Raw genomic sequence first — 6214 nt, forward strand, 5'->3', positions numbered from 1 at the left:
AAAACCCATTTTTAATGATGGTTCTTAAATGCTTTAGCCTCCCTTGTAGCCCACCACCCACCAGAGGTAGTGGAAGAGAAAGGATACGGGAAAGAATCTTTAAAAAGATTATTTGGTGAAACTCCCGTCTGTGTTGTATGGGAATGGGCAGTTTAATTCACGGGTCAGCAGCGGCAGCTCAATCCACTTGCAAACACGGATACACCAGGATAGTAGCAGCTGTGGCAGGACCTAGCAGGAAGAGCCAGGTCTCAGCCAAATCAGCATGGGTCAGCAGGAGGGACCTGGGCCACTGGAATGCCAGAAGTTCTCTGTGCCTCTCTCAGGGAAGCGACTTCTAGTAAAGAGAGGAGACCCACAAGCTTTGCACAGATAGCTGTGCTAGCAAGCCATGCTCAGCCTCCGTCAGTATCTGTGGAGTCCTTTTCTTACTCCCTCCAAACATCATGCATCCTCCATGTGTCTCGCCTTGGCTGTATCATTCTGCCAGTTAACCAGTGTCCTTGGAAGCGGCAAGAAACTGCAGCACTCCACCAGAAGTTTTTTGGTGCAGTTTTTCTCTATGGAGTCCTGACAAATGTAGCTCAACTACACAATGCAAGGCGGGCCTACGCATGCATGTTGCTAGCATAGAATTCAGAATCCATCATCACGTGACCTTTCAAGTGTTTGCTTTAGCAGAACATCCTCTCTCCTCTGTCTACTTCAACGAAACATTCCTTCACATGTTTGCCCCAGAAAAACGCCATCCAGTTGACTTTCCAAAGAACCCTTAAGTTTCTACTTCACTCACCCCACTTCACCCCACCCCTGCCTTGCAGTGGGCAAAGAGACACCTTGTTGGAGATGTTCTTACACCAGTCAGGGGCAGAGCGGTTGGCAGTCCTTTGTTCATCTTAGCTTGATGCCTGACTTGGTGGCCAAAGCTGTCTTATACCTAGGACTCATTAAAAACCAAATCAAATTAAATTCAGGCAGTCAAGCATGGGAGGAAGAGGAAGAGACTTGTGTTTTGTTATGGCATGAAGTGTGGGCAAGAAAGGACGCCCATAGGTCTGACCTTCCCCTCACCACACAGGCAGGCCATAGCCACACAGAGCCCTGCCTACCACCAGGCACACAAAGATCTATGGACTGCGGTGCCACCTACAGATCTACCTTCTAGTGTGCACAGCACAGGCAGGCTGTAGGCACCCACTTACCACCGCCCCACACAGAGCAGACTGTCACCCAGGGGCCCGGCAGCCCTGTGGCCAGCCTGCAGTGGGAGCCACCACAACATGTGAGTAGACGGATGGAGGAGAAAGAGAAATGGAGTAGCTTGAGCATTCAGAAGGAAGATAGAACTGGAGCCTCAAGGGTAGCCTTGAGTGGAGAGCCTCTTGGGAGTGGCCATTGGGAGATCCCAGCCACTCCCACCCAGCCCACAGGGTCATGAGGGAGGGGGAGCTATCCTTGTCCCTCACCAGTTGCAGCACTTGGGAGAGCAGGCCCTGCACCTCACCTGGGCAGTATAGTAAGGCTGGCCCTGGTCCAGAGGGCAGGGGTGAGTCAGCCCAAGGGTGTGAGGGAGAGCTGGCCTCACCTCGCCTCGCCTCTCCTCGCCTCTGCCACGAGGTAGTTTGGGTCATGGGGAGAGATTGCCATCTGCCACCTTGCCCCTTGCCACTGGAAGCAGTTGAAAGAGCTAACCTCTGGGCCATGAGAGAGGGTGAGCAGGCCTTGCTGCTGGCTTGTGCAGCACTCTGAAGAGTGGGCGTGGCACCTCACCTGGGCAGCACAGTTCAGCTGGTGGTGGTAGATCAGGCCCAGGTGAGCCAGCGCTGAACCAAGGTGGCCTGGGTATTGGGGACCGGGTGATGCCCACCTCCCCATCCCATTGCCACCTGTGAGAGCTGACGATCTAGCCCCGCCCCTAGACAATACGGTGCTAGAAAGCTCACCCTTGTGGTTCAGATAAGGGAGAGTAGGTGACAGACTTGAACTAGGTCAGCTACCACTGAGACCCAGATCCAGAGCTGTGCATTGGCAAACACTTGGGGCACGTGAAAGGGCCAGGCCTGTGGTTCCAAAGCTACGGGATCTCCATGACACAGGACAACAAGATGTCTGGAAGGAGTCACGGTGACTCCCAATATTGACAGTGTCATAGAAGCTAGAGACTTGGAACCAGACCAACTAGACCAACGACTCATTGCAAAGAACAGTTGCGAATGAAGCTGTGTAGTCAGAGGGATGTATTGTGGGACACACTGTGACACATTGCAGCTTCCATGATGAGATGTCTTTTATGTGCACGTGTGCACATGTGCATGTGTGTGTGTGTGTATGTGTGTATTTTGGGGGGAGTTTGTATTTTGGGTGGGTATGAGGGGACGGGATGAGCAGGACTGGGGAGCATAATGTGAAACTCACAAGAAAAAAACCAATAAAATGTCAACAAAAAAGGGCTAAAAATCAATACAAACAAACAAATAACCCCAGAGATCTAACCCAAGTCCTTGTTCCTTCCCTGTCAATACTGTCCACTGAGAACACTGCAGTAGGTCCTAGCCATCCCCATACCCAACAAAGACAAGGTGAGCACAGTAAAACAACATAACTGCACGTAAGGGTTGTTGAGGGGTACCTACCAGGGAGGACTGCTTGGACATGGGTTTAGCCAATAGAAAGTCTTTATTGTGTGCTTTGGATCCCAGTGTAGCATAGAGCCTTTCCCAGGGTGAGTTTTTAAGCCTAAAATCCATGTCTTGTACTAACATACTTCATGTAACAAGAACAGTTAGCCAGAAGCAGAGCTACAGAAGATCAAAAGCAAGGTTAGTGCATTTAGAGACTTTGCCAAAGCTATGGGTTTTGATGGATTAGGTCTCTGTTTTCGTTGTGGCAGGTGGCACTGTCTACACGCAGAGTTTTATGGCCTGAATAGTCCTTCCATCATGGAGTCAATTGTGCTAAGGTCTGGGGGCCTGTTATAAGGGTCACAAAAACTGGGCAACGATAAAGATTTCTGAACACACAGTAACAAAAAAATCAGTTTACAATCAAATGTGTAATGAATGCAAGGACTGTGTGGTATCAGGAGATCACATGTCATTGCCTGTCACAGCAGACTATGTTCCTAGCACACAACACAAGCACTTTGCACTAAAAATACAACACCAATGAATGGTCCCAGAAGTGCCCCAGCTTAGATTCTAGACTATTACAAATGGCACTGTTTTTACTGGACATACAGTCTTCTGTTCTTACCTGCCACTGCGCCTCAGCACGTATCTGTGGGGTATCTTGTACACAACACCAGGTTTGACTATTTGATCTTAAAACTTACTGTTTGAATGCCTGACTTATATTTTTATTAAACAATCATTAGATGAAGTTTGGCTCAGGATTAGGACACTTTCCCCAAACAACAATTTCTGAAATGGCCCTAAATAGCTTTCTGCCCTTTTGTATGAGGTATCTGTGTGAAATGGTATTCCCAGCAGTGACAAACATAAAATCAGAATATTGATCAGCTCTATAAAATATTGGTAATATTGGAGATGCTTTACATACCCTACAGTATCCAACAGCCAAGAGTTAATTTGGGGGGTGTGGGGAGTCAGAGTCTCCCTGTGTAGACTTGGTTGACCCTCACCTCAGAGCTCTATCAGCTTCTGACTAGGTAGTGCTGTGCCTCACCAACCCTAGCAGAATCTGTGTGACAAGTTCCACAGACTAAGGCATTCGACTTCAAAAGAAGGAGGTCTCCTGGAACTGGTTGTGGAACTCTTGGCTGGAGAAAACATATTGAGTCGCAGTTCTCATGGCAATTTTTCTGTTTTGTTCTTTCATTCCTTTTCTTAACTACAGGTTCCTAGCAGCCTAGACCATGATCTTAAGCAAGAATAATGGGTATGAAACCACCCCTTGAGACAGGTCACTAACATGACCTTGTCTCTAGGGAAACCAACGCTTTACTTTTTAAATCGTTTACAAAATTATTATGATAGATAAAAACTTTCCCAACAAAAAAATTTCATATGGCTACACATGTGTCATCAGAGGTGGGTTTCAATATATGATAAAAAAAGCCTTAATTAAAAAAATTAAAATAGTTTAAATTTATGTTTTAAAGATTTGTAAAAAAAATCAGACATTTGATGTTAAATAATAATTAACCAGAGGGGCTAAAAAGTTAGCTCAGCAGTTAAGAGCATTGACCATAAAGATTTATTAACCTGTTCTTGGAAATATGCCACTAGCCTTAGATAATTGCCCTATTGAATATATTCTTTTAAAATTGTTATATTTTTGATGATCATGTTACCTGTTCTATTGGTGATTCACTAAACATTTAGTTTCAGAGTCATAATGCTTAAATGTTTTTGTATTTTACTGTGCCAAATGATTCTTGTTGATATTCATAATTGTTTCACTAGATATGGTTTCTAAGAGTTGTGCCATGTTTGGCTTAATGTATAAAATCCCCTACTTGAGAGCTACAAAATACAGTCAGATTCAAACTACCTCTGTATTTGTTTCTGTTTGTCACCACCAAATCCTTACCCACTTAGACTTCGAAGACCCTCATCCCAGGGACCACCATACCTGGTTGAGATAGTCCATGGCAGTGCTGGGATTAAAGGTGTGAACTACCATGCTCACAAAACTTAATTCTTTATGTAAAATAACACATTTATCTCAGCATGCACATTTGATTTTTAATAAGTAGCAAAATTGTGTGTCGATCAAAGGATTCTTTTGAAATAAGTTCCCTTATGATTATCCATAAACATTTTATTTGTATACCTATTTTATACAGACTACCTATATGAATGGGGTCATGTAAAAGTTTCTCAGCCCAAATAGGGTCACAAGCAGGAAGTTTAAGAAACCCATGCATAAGGTAGATTCTATGTGGAATTAAAAGAAAAAGATAGCATTTAGCTTAGAGGAGGCATTTGGCTCTTTTGAGGTGGCTTGCGGGCTACTAAGGCGTCATTGGACTTTTGGGCTTACTACCGTCTTACCTGAGAATATATTGTTATCTAGAGTGTCATTTTTTTTTTTTTTTTAGATTAAGACTATTTGTGGTTAGAGAGCTGTTGGCAGGGTTGCCGGTGTCTATATTACTGATCTTTGCCTCATACTAAGGAGAATGGAGAACGGTAAACATCCTGGGAAGCTCAGGAAGACAGAACCTGAGAAACATTGGCTTCCTCTCCCTTTCCGTCCTTCACTCCATCTCCTGCAGTCCACCTGCCCTCTGCTATGAGAAGCAAGAGCCCTGTGCCTGCCGTGAACTTGACTGAAAGGTCAGGCAAGTTTCTTTCTTGTAAACACCCCAGCTGCTTGGTGTCTGCAGAGCCAGAATACCAAACAGTGAGTTTCAGTGCACATTCCTGTTTGCCTCCTGATCCTCAAACCATCTGGACTCATTCGTCTCTCGTGCCTCTGGGAGAGGCCAATGTGACAGGGCTGTCTGGAGCCTAAGGACAACTGTATCTCATACTGCTAGCTTGTTGGGGTAAGTTTAGGGGAGTGTGGTTAAAAATACACACTTGTGGTTGTCAGAGTGAGGTGTATAAAACTGAACTCAGCAGAGCCCCTCCTAAAGTGAGTTCCTCCCAAGGGCAATAGTTAATAGTTATGAGATTTTTTTTTCCTGGTCTTTTTCAGCCATAAAGGTGTAGTGCTACTCTAATTAATGTGGTGTGTCTATATGTGCATTATGAGCACATACACACACACACACACACACACACACACACATATATATACATATATACATACACACACACACACACACACACACACACACACACATGTCCTCTGTCTCTCTCAGCCTTATTTCTTTGAAACAGTCTCCTACTGTAACTATAACTTGCAGAGGCACAGGGTTCCTGAGCTCACACATATACCCTGGGGGAACCAGGAATATTAAACATACAGGTTGTTCCTTCAGAGGAAGAGATGCATATCCTGTTATCTGCCAAGAATCCTAGGAGCAGATGTAAGTAATAACCTGGTGACCTTTGAGCTATCTATGTGGCTGTGAGCACATGGGATCCACCCCTAGACTCTTATTGTGAGCGTGTCGATCTATAAACGCCCTCTTTATGGAATGTATCACAGGTAGTCAGTCTATAGACATGTTTATGCTAGATGTCATGTGTTTTACAAATAATTTTGATGTAGTGATATCTTAAGCTTTAATGAGCACATGGGG

At 44.9% G+C, this 6214-nt stretch overlaps 1 non-coding gene across 1 annotated transcript; it reads left to right on the top strand.

The window, feature by feature from the left end:
* Positions 1–811: 811 nt before the first annotated feature.
* LOC127693132 (small nucleolar RNA SNORA48) lies at positions 812–950 on the top strand. The gene has a single exon (XR_007979607.1). It is a non-coding gene; the product is annotated as a small nucleolar RNA SNORA48 (small nucleolar RNA).
* The last annotated feature ends 5264 nt before the right edge of the window (positions 951–6214 follow it).

This window comes from Apodemus sylvaticus, chromosome 9 (genome assembly GCF_947179515.1).
Source record: "Apodemus sylvaticus chromosome 9, mApoSyl1.1, whole genome shotgun sequence".
NCBI lineage: Eukaryota > Metazoa > Chordata > Mammalia > Rodentia > Muridae > Apodemus > Apodemus sylvaticus.